Source organism: Schistocerca nitens, chromosome 1 (assembly GCF_023898315.1).
Source record: "Schistocerca nitens isolate TAMUIC-IGC-003100 chromosome 1, iqSchNite1.1, whole genome shotgun sequence".
Taxonomy (NCBI): Eukaryota; Metazoa; Arthropoda; class Insecta; order Orthoptera; family Acrididae; genus Schistocerca; species Schistocerca nitens.
In genome coordinates this window covers 40,789,597-40,812,206 of record NC_064614.1, presented here as the reverse complement: position 1 = coordinate 40,812,206, position 22,610 = coordinate 40,789,597, and positions in this window count along the sequence as shown.

Sequence of the window (22,610 nt, the reverse complement as noted above, 5' to 3'; positions counted from 1 at the left end):
TAAAGAATTCGTCTTTGCATTTTGCAACCATGACTTATTAAGCTGATTGTTCAATAATAGTCAAGTGGGCACCTGCTTTCGTTGCAATTCGAATTACTATATTCTTCTTGATGTCCAAGTGTATTTCGCCGCCGGCCGGAGTGGCCGAGCGCTTCTACGCGCTACAGTCTGGAACCGCGCGACCGCTACGGTCGCAGGTTCGAATCCTGCCTCGGGCATGGATGTGTGTGATGTCCTTAGCTTAGTTCGGTTTAAGTAGTTCTAAGTTCTAGGGGACCGATGACCTCAGATGTTAAGTCCCATACTGCTCAGAGCCATATTTTTTGTATTTCGCCTTGTTGTTGCTGTTGTTGTTGTTGTTGTGGTCTTCAGTCCTGAGACTGGTTTGATGCAGCTCTCCATGCTACTCTATCCTGTGCAAGCTTCTTCATCTCCCAGTACCTACTGCAACCTACATCCTTCTGAATCTGTTTAGTGTATTCATCTCTTGGTATCCCTCTATGAGTTTTACCCTCCACGCTGCCCTCCAATGTTAAATTTGTGATCCCTTGATGCCTCAGAACATGTCCTACCAACCGATCCCTTCTTCTAGTCAAGTTGTGCCACAAACTCCTCTTTTCCCCAAATCTATTCAATACCTCATTAGTTATGTGAACTACCCATCTAATTTTCAACATTCCCCTGTAGCACCACATTTCGAAAGCTTCTATTCTCTTCTTGTCTAAACTATTTATCGTCCATGTTTCACTTCCATACATGGCTACACTCCATACAAATACTTTCAGAAAAGACTTCCTGACACGTACATCTATACTCGATGTTAACAAATTTCTCTTCTTCAGAAACGCTTTCCTTGCCATTGCCGTCTACATTTTATATCCTCTCTACTTCGACCATCATCACTTATTTTGCTCCCCAAATAGCAAAACTCATTTACTACTTTAAGTGTCTCATTTCCTAATCTAATTCCCGCAGCATCACCCGAATTAGTTCGACTACATTCCATTATCCTCGTTTTCCTTTTGTTGACGTTCATCTTATACCCTCCCTTCAAGATACCATCCATTCCATTCAACTGCTCTTCCAAGTCCTTTGCTGTCTCTGACAGAATTACGATGTCGTCGGTGAACCTCGTTTTTATTTCTTCTCCGTGCATTTTAATTCCTACTGCGAACTTTTCTTTTGTTTCCTGTACTGCTTGCTCAATACACAGATTGAATAGCATCGGGGAGAGGCTACAACCCTGTCTCACTCCCTCCCAACCACTGCTACCCTTTCATGTCCCTCGACTCTTATAACTGCTATCTGATTTCTGTACAAATTCTAAATAGCCTTTCCCTCCCTGTATTTTACCCCTGCCACCTTCAGAATTTGAAAGAGAGTATTCCGGTCAACATTGTCAGAAGCTTTCTCTAAGTCTACAAATGCTAGAAACGTAGGTTTGCCTTTTCTTAATCTTTCTTCTAAGATAAGTCGTAGGGTCAGTATTGCCTCACGTGTTCCAACATATCTACGGAATCCAAACTGATCTTCCCTGAGGACGGCTTCTACTAGTTTTTCCATTCGTCTGTGAAGAATTCGCGTTAGTAGTTTGCAGCAGTGACTTATTAAACTGATAGTTCGGTAATTTTCACATCTGTCAACACCTGCTTTCTTTGGGATTGGAATTATTATATTCTTCTTGAAGTCTGAGGGTATTTCGCCTGTCTCATACCTCTTGCTCGCTAGATGGTAGAGTTTTGTCAGGACTGGCTCTCCCAAGGCTGTCAGTAGTTCTAATGGAATGTTGTCTACTCCGGGGGCCTTGTTTCGACTCAGGTCTTTCAGTGCTCTGTCACACTCTTCACGCAGTATCATATCTCCCATTTCATCTTCATCTACATCTTTCTCCGTTTCCATAATATTGTCCTCAAGTACATCGCCCTTGTATAGACCCTCTATATACTCCTTCCAGCTTTCTGCTCTCCCTTCCTTGCTTAGAACTGGGTTTCCATCTGAGCTCTTGATATTCATATAAGTGGTTCTCTTTTCTCCAAAGGTCTCTTTAATTTTCCTGTAGGCAGTACCCCTCGTGAGATAAGCCTCTACATCCTTACATTTATCCTCTAGCCATCCCTGCTTAGCCATTTTGCACGCCATTTTGCACTTCCTGTCGATCTCATTTTTGAGACGTTTGTATTCCTTTTTGCCTGCTTCACTTACTGCATTTTTGTATTTTCTCCTTTCATCAATTAAATTCAGTATCTCTTCTGTCACCCAAGGATTTCTACTAGCCCTCGTCTTTTTACCTACTTGATCCTCTGCTGCCTTCACTATTTCATTCCTCAAAGCTACTCATTCTTCTTCTACTATTTTTCTTTCCCCCATTCCTGTCAATTGTTCCCTTATGCTCTCCCTGAAACTCTGTACAACCTCTGGTTTAGTCAGTTTATCCAGGTCCCATCTCCTTAAATTCCCACCTTTTTGCAGTTTCTTCAGTTTTAATCTAGAGTTCATAACCAATAGATTGTGGTCACATCTGAGTCCACACCTGCCCCTGGAAAGGTCTTACAATTTAAAATCTGGTTCCTAAATCTCTGTCTTACCACTATATAATCTATCTGAAATCTTTTCGCCTGTCTCATACATTTTGCACCCCACACTGATAATATATGTACAAAGTGTACGGACCATTCTTGCTAACAATGAAACGCTACGCAACGCCCCTTTTTAAAATTTTTCACTACAGTAGCCCACACGGGCTGCACTCGGCCCATTAAGACAGCAGGTACGTATTGTGGATAAATAAGCAGAAAGGCCCATGGTCGTATGATCACACGATTTCTTAACAATCAGTGGAAGCAGTCACATTCATAAACTATGAAGGAGTAAGCACAGGGTGCGATTTAAAGCGGAACAACAGTATAAAACTAATCACAGGAAAGGCAGATGGGAGACTGAGTTTGCTCGGAAGAATCCTCAGGAAACGTAATCAACAAAATGAATGAAACTTCCTAGCAGAAAAAACTGTGTCCCGGACTGACACTCGAAATCGGGACCTTTGCTTTTCACGGGCAAATGCTCTAGCATCTGAGCTACCCAAGCACGACGCACGCCCCGTCTTCACAGCTCTACTTCCGCCAGTACCTCGCCTCCTACTTTCCAAACTAGAGCTGTCAGGACGGGGCGTGAGTCGTGATTGTGTAACTCAGATGGTAGAGCACTTGCCCGCGAAAAGCAAAGGTCCCGAGTTCGAGTCTCTGTCCAGCACACGGTTTTAATCTGCCAGGAAGTTTCATATCAGCGCACACTCTGCTGCAGAGTTAAAATCTCATTCTGGAAACAAAATGTAGTTCCCAGAACTCTCTTTGTACCGGTACTTGAATACTGCTCGTCAGTCTGGGATCCATGCCAGGTAGAACTGATTGATAAGAGGAAATAGAGAAGATCCAGGAAAGCGCAGCGCGTTTCGTTGCAGGCCCATGTAGCAAGCACGAGAGCGTCACGATGACACCCAGTCACCTCCAGTGGCACACGCTACAGGAGAGGCGTTCTCCATCACGTTGAGGTTTACTGTCGTTCCGGGAGCGTACGTTCCTAGAATAGTCAACCAGTATGCTGCTTCCTCCTACGTCTATCAGACGGAAAGATGACGAACGTACAATGGAACAACAAGCGAGGACGACACATTATCTGCACCGTGCTGCGGCAAAAGCGACGTCGCGTCCGAGGTAGCGGCTGACCGGAGTTTTCCGGTTCATGCGTATCGCGTTGCCAAGGTGAAACTCGTCTGCGCCTTGCAAAAACCGGTGCGTCACCTAGCCTTCTTATCTCCGTTCGTCTGTTGTTCAAGGTCTCGATGATTACACGAGGCGAGACCACACCGCATGCAGGCTCAGCCAGACTTGGAAACAGGTTGTCATATGACGTGACCGTCTCGGTACTTGTTTTTAGTTTTTCTGGCTGTCTTTTGTTCAGCATCAACGTGAGCGGTGAAGTTATTCATGATCATCTTATTGTTCCTTATTTTTGTCCCACAACCTCTTACTGGACAAACATACCTGTTTCTCAGAAATAAAGTGATTAAAGTACTTGATAACGTACCTCTAGATGTCAGATGTCGTTTGTGTATAATGCTGCTCCACGTAACGTAACTCTAAAATTTCGTCCGTATCTCGCTAACCGGTTTCTGAATCGATGTCTTGGTCGCGATGGATCCATTGCATGACTTGCTAGATCGCGATTTGAATCCACGGGATTCTTACCTTTGAAGGTATTTACAGTCCTTGTTATATTAAACTGCTGCAGCTAAAGCCGTCCTCCCACGGTAGAGGCAGCTAACGTTGACGTGGAAGAGGACGGCACATCCGACCTCACGAGTGACAGCTCACACGGGACGAGTTGCTTAACGTGGTCTGCGCTCTCAGTGCTCTCCATACGCCGGTGTCGGCATTATTTGTCTCGTAAACCACACAGTTCAAATGGCTCTGAGCACTATGGGACTCAACTGCTGAGGTCATAAGTCCCCTAGAACTTAGAACTACTTAAACCTAACTAACCTAAGGACAACACACACATCCATGCCCGAGGCAGGATTCGAACCTGCGACCGTAGCGGTCGCGCGGTTCCGGACTGTAGCGCCAGAACCGCTCGGCCACCAGCGGCCGGCAACCACACAGTTTCTTCGCGCAAACGGACACGCGAAAAACACCTGCGTTAACTCTGTCGTTTGTCGAAGAAGTGCGGAGAAAATTTAAAAGAAGATTCTGGTCACATGTATGCCGTCAACGGCGAATTTCTGGTAGAGAAACTCTACATAATGCAGTACAGCGATCTGATATAATACTAGCAGAAGTTCTCAGAATGAAATTTTCACTCTGCAGTGGAGTGTGCGCTGATATGAAACTTCCTGGCAGATTAAAACTGTGTGCCGGACCGAGACTCGAACTCTGGACCTTTGCCTTTCGCAGGCAAGTGCTCTAGCATCTGAGCTACCCAAGCACGACGCACGCCCCGTCTTCACAGCTCTACTTCCGCCAGTACCTCGTCTCCTACTTTCCAAACTAGAACTGTGAGGACGGGGCGTGAGTCGTGATTGTGTAACTCAGATGGTAGAGCACTTGCCCGCGAAAGGCAAAGGCCCCGAGTTCGAGTCTCTGTCCGGCACACAGTTTTAATCTGCCAGGAAGTTTCATATCAGCGCACACTCTGCTGCAGAGTTAAAATCTCATTCTGGAAACAAAATGTAGTTCCCAGAACTCTCTTTGTACCGGTACTTGAATACTGCTCGTCAGTCTGGGATCCATGCCAGGTAGAACTGATTGATAAGAGGAAAATAGAGAAGATCCAGGAAAGCGCAGCGCGTTTCGTTGCAGGCCCATGTAGCAAGCACGAGAGCGTCACGATGACACCCAGTCACCTCCAGTGGCACACGCTACAGGAGAGGCGTTCTCCATCACGTTGTGGTTTACTGTCGTTCCGGGAGCGTACGTTCCGAGAATAGTCAACCAGTATGCTGCTTCCTCCTACGTCTATCAGGCGGAAAGATGACGAACGTACAATGGAACAACAAGCGAGGACGACACATTATCTGCATCGTGCTGCGGCAAAAGCGACGTCGCGTCCGAGGTAGCGGCTGACCGGAGTTTTCCGGTTCATGCGTATCACGTTGCCAAGGTGAAACTCGTCTGCGCCTTGCAAAAACCGGTGCGTCACCTAGCCTTCTTATCTCCGTTCGTCTGTTGTTCAAGGTCTCGATGATCACACGAGGCGAGACCACACCGCATGCAGGCTCAGCCAGACTTGGAAACAGGTTGTCATATGACGTGACCGCCTCGGTATTTGTTTTTAGTTTTTCTGGCTGTCTTCTGTTCAGCATCAACGTGAGCGGTGAAGTTATTCATGATCATCTTATTGTTCCTTATTTTTGTCCCACAACCTCTTACTGGACAAACATACCTGTTTCTCAGAAATAAAGTGATTAATGTAGTTGATAATGTACCTCTTGATGTCAGATGTCGTTTGTGCATAATGCTGCTCCACGTAACGTAACTCTAAGACTTCGTCCGTATCTCGCTAACCGGTTTCCGAATCGATGTCGTGGTCGCGATGGATCCATTGCATGACTTGCTAGATCGCGATTTCAATCCGCTGGATTCTTACCTTTGAAGGTATTTACAGTCCTTGTTATATTAAACTGCTGCAGCTAAAGCCGTCCTCCCACGGTAGAGGCAGCAAACGTTGACGTGGAAGAGGACGGGACTTCCGACCTCACGAGTAACAGCTCACACGGGACGAGTTGCTTAACGTGGTCTGCGCTCTCAGTGCTCTCCATACGCCGGTGTCAGCTTTATTTGTCTCGTAAACCACACAGTTTCTTCGCGCAAACGGACACGCGTAAAACAACTGCGTTAACTCTGTCGATTGTCGAAGAAATGCGGAGAAAATTTAAAAGAAGATTCTGGACACGTGTATGCCGTCAACGGCGAGTTTCTGGTAGAGGAACTCTACATAATGCAGTACAGTGATCTGATATAATACTAGCAGAAGTTCTCACAATGAAATTTTCACTCTGCAATGGAGTGTGCGCTGATATGAAACTTCCTGGCAGATTAAAACTGTGTGCCGGACCGAGAATCGAACTCTGGACCTTTGCCTTTCGCGGGCAAGTGCTCTACCAACTGAGCTACCCAAGCACGACTCAGTATCCGTCCTCACAGCTTCACTTCCGCCAGTACCTGGTCTCCTACTTTCCAAACTTCACAGAAGCTCTCTTCCGAACCCTGCAGAACTAGCACTCCTGGAAGAAAGGATATTGCGGGGACATGGCTTAGCCACGGCCTGGGGGATGTTTCTAGAATGAAAGTTTCATTCTACAGGAAGTTTCATATCAGCGCACACTCCGCTGCAGAGTGAAAATCTCATTCTGAAAACATCCCCCAGGCTGTGGCTAAGCCATGTCTCCGCAATATCCTTTCTTCCAGGAGTGCTAGTTCTGCAGGGTTCGCAAGAGAGCTTCTGTGAAGTTTGCAAAGTAGGTACTGGCGGAAGTGAAGCTGTGAGGACGGGTAGTGAGTCGTGCTTGGGGTGCTCAGATGGTAGAGCACTTGCCCACGAAAGGCAAAGGTCCCGAGTTCGAGTATGGGTCGGGAACACAGTTTTAATCTGCCAGGAAGTTTCACTAGTAGAAGTTACTCGATAACTCAATTGAATTTTCATCCAATTTCCTGCTTTCAACTGAATATGGATAAGGTATACTGTCTAATGTCAGTTTTCGAGTGGATAATATCGATGCTCTCGATGTTGCATTGACTACCATCAATCTGAGATAATGTACTCCCATCACACAAATTTCCGGACCTTGATTCATTTCGTAATTTCACTCGAATGGAAGAGGAGACTTTTTCGAAACTGCTCACTATCACTGAAAAAGATACTTACTGACAAGATACAAACATGAGACAGTCCATAAATCCAGAGACTGGGATACACGTATATTTTACATACAATTTCGTAATACCAAAAACTTCCAGTGTGTTACTTGTGTTTACTTCCTACGATAGACTGGCAGTCACGTTAAGATTTACGGCCACTGGGGAAACATTACAATCGTTGACCTTTGGAACAAAAAAATGGTCCAAATGGCTCCGAGCACTATGGGACTCAATCTGCTAAGGTCATAAGTCCCCTAGAACTTAGAACTACTTAAACATAACTAACCTAAGGACAACACACACATCCATGCCCGAGGCAGGATTTGAACCTGCGACCGTAGCGGTCGCGCGGTGCCAGACTGTAGCGCCAGAACCGCTCGGCCACCAGTGGCCGGCCTTTGGAACAAGAACTGCAGCAATTACGTTATTTATAATAAACAATATTGAGTTTTCAGATAAGACTAAAATCAAATGAGTAGGAACCACCCAGAATCTTTTAGGAAACGAAAGGCGAAAACAAAATTTGGAACGAGCTGGATAAGCACCTGCTACCTTCCTGTTCACAATATTCGTGGGACACGACGCCACCAACTGCGCTACGGCTTCCACATAGAAATCAGCTCTCCCTCCGTATTTGTGTCTACAGTTGTCATTATTTGACATTTACTACGCAAAGTGTGCCAAAAAGACGCACTTTTGTTAGATCTTCATTGTGCCGTAGCATTGAAACGGTTGTAACGGTACTTTGCGGGCAGGCGTGTCAATTAGCATCATGTTAATTAAAATCGGGGATAAATAGACTTTATTTTGGAAGAATTAAAAAGGGGAAAGTAATACGAAACTTTAATAACTGCACAGTATTACTAAGAAGCAATACAATTAAAAGTAATAAAAAGCAAAGCAGCAAAGACCAAGCGGGACAGAAAGATATAGGGGCGCGTTTGTTTTTTAATACATATAAAAGAACATATAACACATTATTGAGCTCTCTACCTTCACTTATCGCGATCGGGCTAGTCGATGAAAAAGTGGTACGCGACTGCGAAATTCGTTAAGGAGATTATTTAAAGACTCTTCAAGCACGTTTAAAATTCGTAAAAAATAATTAAAAAATTACGTGTGACGAAGTGATCAGAGACGTTTATTGTCGGGTGAAGTGAAAATGATTACGACAAAATAATTCGAACTTTGTGTTAGCTGGGAAAAATACTCTTGGGGAAACTATTATGGTTGTGGAACCCACGAAAGTTGTATGCAACGGAAAGCTATAGTTTACGTAATTCCGCATATTATAAAATTTAGAAACGCGTGTGCGCGGAACATTAAGAGAATCTTATCCTTGGACGGTTGCGGGGATAACTGATACAAACAACGCGCCAGCATAAAAATAGTTCGCTTATTAACTTCCAGATATTAATTAACGGGGACGTAAAATACTAAAAACAGTGCATACCCCGTTAAATTGAACCCTGCCTGTGAAAGACAATCACATCGAACATTTCGAGAGCGAAGAATAGACGTTTAAGTGCCGAATGGGAGCCTGGGTCGGGTCGATATTTGGACGTTATATGACACGCGTTATTCAGAACACGATATCGACCATTCTAATACTGAAAAGAAGGATAGGATCATCACCTCCAGTCCCGATTCATATTTCATATTTAGTTAGTGAAAAGAAAAGTGTTAATAAACAAACTACATTTCAATTTTATCCACGATTTTGGCTTCATTACGTAGTCTTGACTACATGATAAACAATATCTGTGGAAGTTGTATACAACGTATCGTCATAATATTTAGCCAACTAATATTGTGGGACACCAAAAATGTAAATGCATGAAATTGTTCTTACAGCGGATGTATAATGTGTGAGTGCGACGAACTATATTGAGAAACTGAACATCCATTACGTACTTGCATGTTTATCTGCGAAAATGGTCCTTGTCGGTACATCAGCATAGAGTTCGAATAGAATCGCTGGAACATTGCAAACCATTCAGATTAATCGAACATCTAAATACGCATAATGCTGGTACCACCAGGATGTGTTCTTTCTCCTCACTCCCGGGGCAGTAATTGAATTAAGAGTCAGCCGGGAAATACATTTAAATCAGTTGACGACCACTGAGCTAGCGTCACGAATTTTCAAACGTCCACTGCCGTGTATGAAGGCGAGTGACACCACGAGTGTTAACGTCGATCGAGGGGTGTCGTCGTGAGCGTATTGAATGACATTGAGCGGTCACACGGTATACCTTCGTCTAACAGAAGTGATCAACTACACGAAGCCTTTACCTACCAATATGTAGTTTCCTGTCATTTTATTATAACAAATCGTAGCTAGAACGACTCGTTTTCGAGACATCTTCAATCTGCTAATGCGTTGAAACACGTTATACTCATACCAAGTGATCCACTGAGAAGAAAACGCACCAAATATATTTTTAACGCCATACAGTACAGTGGTCGCTGCGTTCTGCTTGCGACGTACCTTACGCGAATTAAGTTGACACTCGGCGCGTTGACTGATGGGAGTGACCATAAATGGGAAATGCCTTTACGGATGGTCCCATCATCCACTGCGCTGAGCGCAAACTTAGTCTGCGCGTATAGTACAACGATGTCGCGTCTCAAGGGCCACGTTCCTCTCCTCGAGGCTAAAATCTGACACGCCACGTTCCTCATGCTACTCTCTGCAATGTAGGGGAATGCGGAATCCAACGCTTCGACGTCACCGGCTCCTCGTCCACGCCCGTCTTTACGTCCCTTGAGAGGACGGCTTTGTGTCGATGTTCTGAGGGAGCATATCCAAATTGGTTTTGACCAAACCGAAGCACTCCAGGAATTTTCAATAGTGTACCGCAGAAGATGAAACCTAGGTTCAGGGCATGCACCGAAGCAAGAGTAGCTCACTTCGAGTAATTTTTTAAAAAATGTACGTTGTTAAAGGCATCAGTGTGACATTAGCAGTAAAGCCATGTAACTCCTTAACGAAGCACTTCGCGAACTCATTTTCATATAGAGTTTTTGCAGTATTTTGGTGTCATGAATACATCTTTACATTTGTGGACACCAACTTATAAACACCCTGAATGGCAAAAGGAGGGAGGGGGCCGGGGTTGTTGAACCCGTTCCTCTCGAATGGAAGTGTAGTGGATCATCTCAGTCCATTTTCTGTCTTGCTGTCTGATGTCAAAAAATAACAGAAAGGCGAAGTGCGTGTATGTAAATATGACCGTATTTACCAGCGTTTATTGCTCTTTTAGATACCAAATAGTAAAATCGGGAACTGAGTGTGGCGCTGCACTAGGATTTCCCTCAAGAGAACCAGGTTCGACCCATCTTCCCCCCTTTCCATCTTCCCCCCCCCCTCCATTTCCCAGCCTTTCTCCAACTATCATGATTAATACTTTTTTACAGAAAATTTCCAACAGCAGTAATGTATTTTTAAAATGTTTGAAACGCAGCTGTATTATAATAATTTTATCACAACCTTTTTCGATACTATACCATCTTTCGGTATTTCTATCAACCACCGAAAGCAATGACATATTCAGCAAAATACGAAAATCAGTCACTTGCGTATTTACGGTATATGAAGTAATACTTACGAAAAGATTATTAGTAATCACGTCATATCATTTGCCGATATAGGAAAGCATAAAATACTTGTCAAAGTTCTACACCTACACATATACCTCACGGTAACAAGTGTCTGGACACAAAAGATAGTGTTACCCACTAGAAAAGTGGAGATATTGATCCATATATAATGTACACATGTTACAATATAACTATCGATTCTTCTATATATCTTTAGATTGATTGGTTGGTGTATATACCGAGAAAGTACCACAATACCGAAACCATCGGTAAAATATATAATACAGCCGTGTACCACGTATTTCAAAAAATTCCTGATTTAGATTGTTTGTGCTTTCCCCAAATCGCTAAGGCGGGTGCCGAGATGGGTCCCCTGAAAATCAGTCAGACAATTTCCTTTGGCCTTCGTTGTTAGCTCCGAGCCTGTGCGCTGTTTGTATTGAAATGGGACTTAACCTTTTAACCTTGTGGTAAAAAAGGAGGGCATCAGCGTTGGTGAAAAGCTGATTTGCCACTCCACTGAATATCCATTATTCAGTACATTATAGTGACAAATATCTGCCAGCTTACGCCGTATCGAGTCGCACAGCTTGAGAATAAGAGATCCGCCGGAGAACGCGATCGACTACTGGAGGGCGAACATCATTAGGCGGGGCGGGTCGTCCGGGAGAAACTGGGAAGTAGGTCCTGCACCCCCCTAAACGTACCGTTACACAGTCACCGCGGTAGTGCCGACAAAATTGCAAGAAAAGCTGTGTGTCTGGCGAATTTCCAACGTTTTATTCCAGCATACAGCATACATGTACGAGCAGGGTAAAATTCCCACAGACTTTGAGAAAAACATTATGATCCCCATTCCAAAGAAGGCAAATGCTACAATATGTGAAAATTATAGGACGCTCAGCCTAGTTACGCACGCCTCTAAAATATTAACCTCAATTATCCTAAAACGCATAGAACAAAAAGTCGAAGCTACACTCTCCGAAGACCAGTTTGAATTCCGGAAAGATAGAGGAACCAGAGAAGCAATATTTGCTCTAAAACTAACAATAGAGAAACGACTAGATAAGAACCTGAAAACATACATAGCTTTCGTAGATGTAGAGAAAGCCTTTGATAATGTTAAATGGGATAAGATGTTTGAGGTACTCAAGAAAGTAGGAATAGACCATAAAGATAGAAAAGTGATATTGAACCTGTACAAAAACGAGACAGCAGTTATCGGTGGACGGACAAAACAAGAAGAGGTGTAGATACGGAAAGGTGTCCGACAAGGTTGCGCACTATCCTCTGTTATCTTTAACGTATACATTGAAGAGGCGCTGAAAAAAGTAAGGGAAATTTCACAGACAGGTGTAGTAATTCATGGCCAACGAATAGATATGATAAGATATGCCGATGATAAAGCTGTCCTGGCTGAAAGTGAAGAAGATCTTGTAGTCCTACTGAATAAAATGGATAAAGTTATGGGTGAAGAATATAATATGAGAATTAATAAAGCAAAAACAAAAGTAATGGCATGCGACAAAGAAGATCAAGTGAAAGTCCAAGTTCATGTAGGCAATGAACTGCTTGAACAAGTTGATAAATTTACTTATCTGGGCAGTAATATTACCAGGGATGGAAGGAGCAAGGCACAAGTGAGAAGTAGAATAGCTCAAGCAAAGGCTGCTTTTAACAAGAAGAAAAACATATTAACATCTAAGAGCATCAGCCTTGAAATCGGGAAAAGATTTTTGAAATCATATGTGTGGAGTGTGGCATGCTATGGGTGTGAAACATGGACTCTCGGGACAGAGGAAGACCAGAAGCTAAATTCTTTTGAAATGTGATGCTATAGACGCATGCTCAAAATAAAATGTATCGACAAGGTCACAAACGAAGTGGTTCTGGAAAGAGCAGGTGAGAAGAGAAGTTTCTGGAGTTGCATTGTTAAAAGAAGAGTGCAATTTACAGGCCATCTATTAAGGCATAAAGGACTCCAGAACACAATCATAGAGGGATATGTCGAGGGAAAAAGACGAAGAGGAAGACCACGATTGAGGTACATGGATCAAATCGTGAAAGATGTGGGATGTAACACCTATAAAGAAATGAAGAGAAAAGCTGAAAGACGCACAGAATGGAGACAAGCTGCCATTGTAGCTGTTGCAAACCAATCCTTGGATTGACCACTACAGAAGAAGAAGAAGACAGCATTTTGCTGAAAGTGATAACTATCGTGCTTCAAAAATCCTTCAACACACAGTCCTCCTTTTCGCAGATGAAATTAGTCTACCGGCTGTGGAATTAGGAAATAATTTTTACAATGCTGACTGAAATACACTTTCTGTGATTCTGAGGCTGGTGTAAACTTTAATGGCCGCAAATGTCAGTCTTATTATTTTTGGTCCCCTTAAAAAGGCTCTGAGGGGGCAAACGATTCATCTCTGACAACGGCGTCCAGCTGTAACTGCGGAACTGGGTAACATTGCAGCCTCGGGAATTTATGAGACAGACATTCACCGCCTTGTGTCGCCGTGTGACAAGTGTCTCAACAGCCAGGGTTGCCGGCCGAAGTGGCCGCGCGGTTCTGGCGCTGCAGTCTGGAACCGCGAGACCGCTACGGTCGCAGGTTCGAATCCTGCCTCGGGCATGGATGTGTGTGGTGTCCTTAGGTTAGTTAGGTTTAACTAGTTCTAAGTTCTAGGGGACTAATGACCTCAGCAGTTGAGTCCCATAGTGCTCAGAGCCAGCCAGCCAGGGTCAATACTTCTAACATTCAGGTAACTGGTTTCTGTTAAATCCTATGAATGTTTCTTCTCTTCAGTCTTGCTTTCATTATCAAGCGCAAAGTCAGAACTGCCTCTCTTGTATCTTTACCTTTCCTGAGGGCGAACTGTCATCCAACAGATCCTTGATTTTCTTTTCCATTAGGAATAAAAGTCTTGAAGAGAATGTTATCGACAACTTGAGCAGAACTGAGCGTTTGAAAATTACGAAAAATATCATATCGATGTACAGGCGTCTGCAAAATCCAAGGTTTTCCTTGACGTTACTGACTGCATAGGATAGATCTTGACGACACGGAATATAGCTGTAATCCACTAGCCCATCCAGAAAATACATCAACACCTAAAGTCGGCCTGGGATGCTCGCAAACTGCAGGGAAAAAGCAGGAATTTACAAGATAGCGCGTCGTTATTCACACGTGTACATGGGTACTACTAAAAGAACCGTCAAAGAAACTAATAGAAGGGCGATAATAGATGGGGAGAAACTGACAGATCAGCTATTGTGGTACATGCTTTGCAGCCAAAATCTCCGATTGATGATGACTCGTTAGTGGACACTACGAAAGGCCATAGAAAGAGACCACAGAAATTACTAAACATTCTAATAATTTTATTTGGAAGGAGACGGTGTGAAATTAGATGATGTCTTGACTCCAGTGCTGAAGAAGATTTGTACCCATGTTTCACCATAGGATGACAGCAACAACGGCCGACAGCTATCGACAACAACCAATTGCACTCAGATTTTCAGTACACGTGAAGTCACTCGTACACGTGGGAGCACACGGAAACGGAATTTTTGTACATGTCGGAATGGTAGCAGTTGCGCAACCGGGGTGTTCTTCCTACGCGTACACTACTGGCCATAAAAAAATTGCTACACCAAGAAGAAACGCAGATGATAAACGGGTATTCATTGGACAAATATACACTCCTGGAAATTGAAATAAGAACACCGTGAATTCATTGTCCCAGGAAGGGGAAACTTTATTCACACATTCCTGGGGTCAGATACATCACATGATCACACTGACAGAACCACAGGCACATAGACACAGGCAACAGAGCATGCACAATGTCGGCACTAGTACAGTGTATATCCACCTTTCGCAGCAATGCAGGCTGCTATTCTCCCATGGAGACGATCGTAGAGATGCTGGATGTAGTCCTGTGGAACGGCTTGCCATGCCATTTCCACCTGGCGCCTCAGTTGGACCAGCGTTCGTGCTGGACGTGCAGACCGCGTGAGACGACGCTTCATCCAGTCCCAAACATGCTCAATGGGGGACAGATCCGGAGATCTTGCTGGCCAGGGTAGTTGACTTACGCCTTCTAGAGCACGTTGGGTGGCACGGGATACATGCGGACGTGCATTGTCCTGTTGGAACAGCAAGTTCCCTTGCCGGTCTAGGAATGGTAGAACGATGGGTTCGATGACGGTTTGGATGTACCGTGCACTATTCAGTGTCCCCTCGACGATCACCAGTGGTGTACGGCCAGTGTAGGAGATCGCTCCCCACACCATGATGCCGGGTGTTGGCCCTGTGTGCCTCGGTCGTATGCAGTCCTGATTGTGGCGCTCACCTGCACGGCGCCAAACACGCATACGACCATCATTGGCACCAAGGCAGAAGCGACTCTCATCGCTGAAGACGACACGTCTCCATTCGTCCCTCCATTCATGCCTGTCGCGACACCACTGGAGGCGGGCTGCACGATGTTGGGGCGTGAGCGGAAGACGGCCTAACGGTGTCAGGGACCGTAGCCCAGCTTCATGGAGACGGTTGCGAATGGTCCTCGCCGATACCCCAGGAGCAACAGTGTCCCTAATTTGCTGGGAAGTGGCGGTGCGGTCCCCTACGGCACTGCGTAGGATCCTACGGTCTTAGCGTGCATCCGTGCGTCGCTGCGGTCCGGTCCCAGGTCGACGGGCACGTGCACCTTCCGCCGACCACTGGCGACAACATCGATGTACTGTGGAGACCTCACGCCCCACGTGTTGAGCAATTCGGCGGTACGTCCACCCGGCCTCCCGCATGCCCACTATACGCCCTCGCTCAAAGTCCGTCAACTGCACATACGGTTCACGTCCACGCTGTCGCGGCATGCTACCAGTGTTAAAGACTGCGATGGAGCTCCGTACGCCACGGCAAACTGGCTGACACTGACGGCGGCGGTGCACAAATGCTGCGCAGCTAGCGCCATTCGACGGCCAACACCGCGGTTCCTGGTGTGTCCGCTGTGCCGTGCGTGTGATCATTGCTTGTACAGCCCTCTCGCAGTGTCCGGAGCAAGTATGGTGGGTCTGACACACCGGTGTCAATGTGTTCTTTTTTCCATTTCCAGGAGTGTATTATACTAGAACTGACATGTGATTACATTTTCACGCAGTTTGGATGCATAGGTCCTGAGAAATCAGTACCCAGAACAACCACCTCTGGCCGTAATAACTGCCTTCATACGCCTGGGCATAGAGTGAAACAGAGCTTGGATGGCGGGTACAGGTACAGCTGCCCATGCACCGTCAACACGATACGACAGTTCATCAAGAGAAGTGACCGGCGTATTGTGACGAGGCAGTTGCTCGGCAAACATTGACCAATTGGTGAGACATCTGGAGAATGTGCTGGCCAGGGCAGCAGTCGAACATTTTCTGTATCCAGAAAGGCCCGTACAGGACGTGCAACATGCGGACGTGCATTATTCTGCTGAAATGTAGGGTTTCGTAGGGATCGAATGAAGGGTAGAGCCACGGGTCGTAACACATCTGAAATTTAACGTCCACTGTTCAAAGTGCCGTCAATGCGAACAAGAGGTGACCGAGACGTGTAACCAATGGCACCCCATACCATCACGCCGGGTGATACGCCAGTATGGCAATGACGAATACACGCTTCCAATGAGCGTTCACCGCAATGTCGCCAAACACGGATGCGACCATCATGATGCTGTAAACAGAACCTTGGTTCATCCGAAAAAATGACATTTTGCCATTCGTGCACCCAGGTTCGTCGTTGATTACACCATCGCAGGCCCTCCTGTCTGTGATGCAGCGTCAAAGGTAACCGCAGCGACGGTCTCCGAGCTGATAGTCCATGCTGCTGCAAACGTCGTCGAACTATTCGTGCAGATGGTTGTTGTCTTGCAAACGTTCCCATCTGTTGACTCACCGATCGAGACGTGGCTGCACGGCCCGTTACAGCCATGCGGATAAGATGCCTGTCATCTCGACTGCTAGTGATACGAGGCCGTTGGGATCCAGCACGGCGTTCCATATTACCCTCCTGAACCCACCGATTCCATATTCTGCTAACAGTCATTGGATCACGACCAACAGGAGCAGCAATGTCGCGATACGATAAACCGCAATCGCAATAGGCTACAATCTGACATTTTACCAAAGTCCGAAAAGTGATGGGACGCATTTCTCCTCCTTACACGAGGCACCACAACAACGTTTCACCAGGCAACGCCGTTTGCTGTTTGTGTATGAGAAATCGGTTGGAAACTTTCCTCATGTCAGCATGTTGTAGGTGTCGCCACCGGCGCCAACCTTGTGTGAATGCTCTGAAAAGCTAATCATTTGCATATGACAGCATCTTCTTCCTGTCGGTTAAATTTCGCGTCTGTAGCACGTCATCTTCGTGGTGTAGCAATTTTAATGGCCAGTAGTGTAATATGATAAACGTCAAAATTCAGGGGAAAGTGGGCTTTATTCCAAAGAACTACCACTAAGGAAAACAATGTTTATGAAAACTGGCTACGGCCGCGGAGTGAAACGCACGTGGTATGGAAAGAGCATCCCGCCCTCAATAGGAAGGACTGGTGGACACGTCCAGAGCGTTGAGGAAGCTGGCAGGCGAGAGCGCGACCCGCTGTTGCGGCTTCTACCTCGCGGACCCTCTCGCCTACCTCACCTGACGGCACCCAGTCCTCCCATTGGCGGGTTGTGGCAGAAAGTTGGCGTCTCTCACTCAGCAATACCGGGCTGGTGTCCCTAGCCGAGCGTATTAGCGAGGGAGCCAGCCACAAGTACTGTGTAGTAGTTTACATAGCTGTTCACGCCACTGCCTGAGGCTAAGTTAAAATGATGGAAGTAGAACACAATAAAAGTTTTTTTTACCATTTTCACCCGTTACTATGCACATTTTATTTCAGTTAGTAGCGAACCTGGGAGTACAACGGACGTTCGAAAGAAAGCAACAGCCCCTCTTGAAGATGTCCTCCGCAAGCGGGGACGAAGCGTGTTTCAATAATAAGCGTTACCCGACCACGGCATAATAGCCCAGAATATTTTAATAAGTTTTACTAAGAATACATGCATGGCATTCAACATTTCGTGTAGAAAGAGGGCAAGTTGAGTTACCCCGGACGATGTTTCCGGAATGTATGCTGTATGGAATGTAGTCGAATTAAGTCGATGCTGAGGGAATTAGATTAGGAAATGAGACACTTAAAGTAGTAAAGGAGTTTTGCTATTTGGGGAGCAAAATAACTGATGATGGTCGAAGTAGAGAGGATATAAAATGTAGACTGGCAATGGCAAGGAAAGCGTTTCTGAAGAAGAGAAATTTGTTAACATCGAGTATAGATTTAAGTACTTGTATGGAGTGTAGCCATGTATGGAAGTGATACATGGACGATAAATAGTTTGGACAAGAAGAGAGTAGAAGCTTTCGAAATGTGATGCTACAGAAGAATGCTGAAGATTAGATTGGTGGATCACGTAACTAATGAGGAGGTATTGAATGGAATAGGGGAGAAGAGGAGTTTGTGGCACAACTTGACAAGAAGAAGGGACCGGTTGGTAGGGCATGTTCTGAGGCATCAAGGGATCACAAATTTAGCATTGGAGGTCAGCGTGGTTCAAATGGCTCTGAGCACTATGGGACTTAACATCTGTGGTCATCAGTCCCCTAGAACTTAGAACAACTTAAACCTAACTAACCTAAGGACATCACACACATCCATGCCCGAGGCAGGATTCGAACCTGCGACCGGAGGGCAGCGTGGAGGGTAAAAATCGTAGAGGGAGACAAAGAGATGAATACACTAAGCAGATTCAGAAGGATGTAGGTTGCAGTAAGTACTGGGAGATGAAGAAGCTTGCACATGATAGAGTAGCATGGAGAGCTGCATCAAACCAGTCTCAGGACTGAAGACCACAACAACAACATGCTGATTACCAAGTAGAGGCTTATTTTGTTGCAGTCAAGTGATCACGTATGAAACTCGTAACGTTCTTTAAAATTAATTGAATGAATGTGAGACTGTAGAATGGATACAATACTCGAATAGTCGTGTAGCGTGTTGTAACTGCAAGTGGTGTGTTTACTCTGTGTTACTGTTAGCAAACCTTTACACGAATCTATTGGGCACTGCAACTCCCAATACCAATAAAGAAATACAATCACTGCAAAATACATTCAGGCCCTTAGACACTGAAACCTCTGGCTCTGTTCAAAACTGATACCTTTGGTCTCTGTGCACATGATAAATAAGTTAAATTGTCTTACTTCTAAGGCAGCAACGGTGGAATGCGATATATTGTGGTCTCTAATGAAAAAATGTGCTAGCTAAGGGCTCAGCGGAGTGCAGTGCTGTCCGTAATACTTTGAAACGTACCTAAAATTCTTTTGGCTGATAAACTAAAACATATGAGAAAAATCCAACTTCTTAGAAAAATATGTGACCTGGACACGGAGGCGGTACTGATTGTGGTGAATTATTAACATTGATTTCTTTAGCAAAATTACATTGCAAGTTATGTTTGTCTTTTAAAACATATGACAATTGAATTTGGTCAGAAAAATTCATCATATTTACTAACTGATTCACGAGCGATGAGATTTATACAGCAAGTATTATCTGACCTCACTAAACCAGCATAAATGCAAATGATCAAATTACACATAGCTCTCTTAACAAATCTTAGAAATATTAAAAAAGTGAAATATCTAACTAGCTCTTTTATCAAATCAGATTACATATATTCTGGGGTTACATAACAATTACAAATTATCAGCCAACTCCTATGTACTAACGCGCTGGCAAAACAAAAATCATAATTATTTAACATATTTACCTTGTTTGTGAGAAGACTTCTACATACATGTTCTCGTAATTCCTACATTAATCAAACTCTTGGTGGCTTCACACAGCACACCACAAAACTGCCTACTCCATCGTCTTTCCCTCACAGACAGCTACCTACAACTGTGCGCCAAGCGCTCGCTTACTCCAGCCCTACAATCTGAGACCAGAAGCAGTATCTTCGCGTCTGCGGTCGTACACAGTTAGTGATCCGCGTTATAAAGCCTATCAGAGACATACATCGTTTATAGTATACTAGTTTCATTTTAATTTACATTAATATTATCGTCATATTCGGGTGCCACATACAACTGTGCCCCAGCAGACTCCTTTCAAGCTGAATATGTTTTACTTACTACAAATAGATGTGAGTGATAGCGTACTTGTGTGGGTCAGTGTTACTTCCTTATCTGTAAAACAGAGTCGCCTGTGTTCTGCTCCAATCACGGGGAACATTTCTCCGCTCAAGGGATGATCCGTACTAAATTATATTGGTAGTTACTTGTATCAGAGCACATTTTACATGGTGTCAAATGAAATTACATCGTCATACGTTAAACGATATTGATCAACGCAGATGTTGATGCAAATTTAAGGGGAGGTTTACTAACTTTTGGTTCAAAAATTCGATTTTTAAAAGAATTTTTTTTTATCTAAAAAGTGTTTAGAATCCACCCCTGAAACGGTTTTTCCAAATACGGAACAGAAATGTTTGTTATTCGCGGTTGAACAAAAAAATGCACCTGCCTGAAATCTGCCTTTTTTACGCACCAGTTTTTTTCTCTGGAATTTCGACTTTGTAGCCGCGAAAAATTATTCTATGTGCTTGCCCATGACTAAAACTGATAACGTGATCAAGGAGCTTACGAAGTCCTACGGCTTGGCAATCAGACGGCATCCCAATTCGGTGGAACAGATGAAGACGGCAATTTGGGCAACGTATTTCCACAAGTGTTCGACGGATGACCACCCACAACACCAAAATTGTCCGCCTGGGGAAACTAGTTGGTGCAAGTGGCGCACTGCAAAGGCTACCGGACATCTGGACGAATATCAACACGACCAGCCGCTCTCCAAAGATGTTCGAAAAGTGATTCATCCGGTCTACGAGGCCCTTTCGGAGGACGAGATATTGTACCGGTGCTTGGGAGGAAACACAGAAAATTCAAATGAAAGTTTGAACGCGTGTATTTGGAAGTTAGCTCCCAAGCATTTGCATTCTGGTGCGAAAACTGTGGAGACAGCGACTTTCCTGGCAGTGAGCAGCTTCAACGAAGGGCATTCAGCAATTCTGAAGACCATGACAACGATGGACGTCACCCTGGGACTCTATTCGACGCAATTCGCCAAGCATTCGGACGACCACCGGATTCAAACGGCCGAAAACCGCTTGCCACCGGCCGTACGAGCGGCTCTGGAGCAGCGCAGGATGGCCCAGATCGAGCAGAACGCTATCTATGCGCAAGAGGAAAGACTAGTTTACGGACCCGGAATAGCAGATTGCATAATATTGTATTTATATGTTGTTTGTTGTGGTCTTCAGTCCTGAGACTGGTTTGATGCAGCTCTCCATGCTACTCTATCCTGTGCAAGCTTCTTCATCTCCCAGTACCTACTGCAACCTACATCCTTCTGAATCTGCTTAGTGTATTGATCTCTTGGTCTCCCTCTACGATTTTTACCCTCCACGCTGCCCTCAAATGCTAAATTTGTGATCCCTTGATGCCTCAAAACATGTCCTACCAACCGATCCCTTCTTCTAGTCAAGTTGTGCCACAAACTTCTCTTCTCTCCAATCCTATTCAATACCTCCTCATTAGTTACGTGATCTACCCACCTTATCTTCAGCATTCTTCTGTAGCACCACATTTCGAAAGCTTCTATTCTCTTCTTGTCCAAACTAGTTATCGTCCATGTCTCACTTCCATACATGGCTACACTCCATACAAATACTTTCAGAAACGACTTCCTGACACCTAAATCTATACTCGATGTTAACAAATTTCTCTTCTTGAGAAACGCTTTCCTTGCCATTGCCAGTCTACATTTTATATCCTCTCTACTTCGACCATCATCGGTTATTTTACTCCCTAAATAGCAAAACTCCTTTACTACTTTAAGTGTCTCATTTCCTAATCTAATTCCCTCAGCATCACCCGACTTAATTTGACTACATTCCATTATCCTCGTTTTGCTTTTGTTGATGTTCATCTTATATCCTCCTTTCAAGACACTGTCCATTCCGTTCAACTGCTCTTCCAAGTCCTTTGCTGTCTCTGACAGAATTACAATGTCATCGGCGAACCTCAAAGTTTTTACTTCTTCTCCATGAATTTTAATACCTACTCCGAATTTTTCTTTTGTTTCCTTTACTGCTTGCTCAATATACAGATTGAATAACATCGGGGAGAGGCTACAACCCTGTCTCACTCCTTTCCCAACCACTGCTACCCTTTCATGCCCCTCGACTCTTATAACTGCCATCTGGTTTCTGTACAAATTGTAAATAGCCTTTCGCTCCCTGTATTTTACCCCTGCCACCTTCAGCATTTGAAAGAGAGTATTCCAGTCAACATTGTCAAAAGCTTTCTCTAAGTCTACAAATGCTAGAAACGTAGGTTTGCCTTTTCTTAATCTTTCTTCCAAGATAAGTCGTAAGGTCAGTATTGCCTCACGTGTTCCAACATTCCTACGGAATCCAAACTGATCTTCCCCGAGGTCAGCTTCT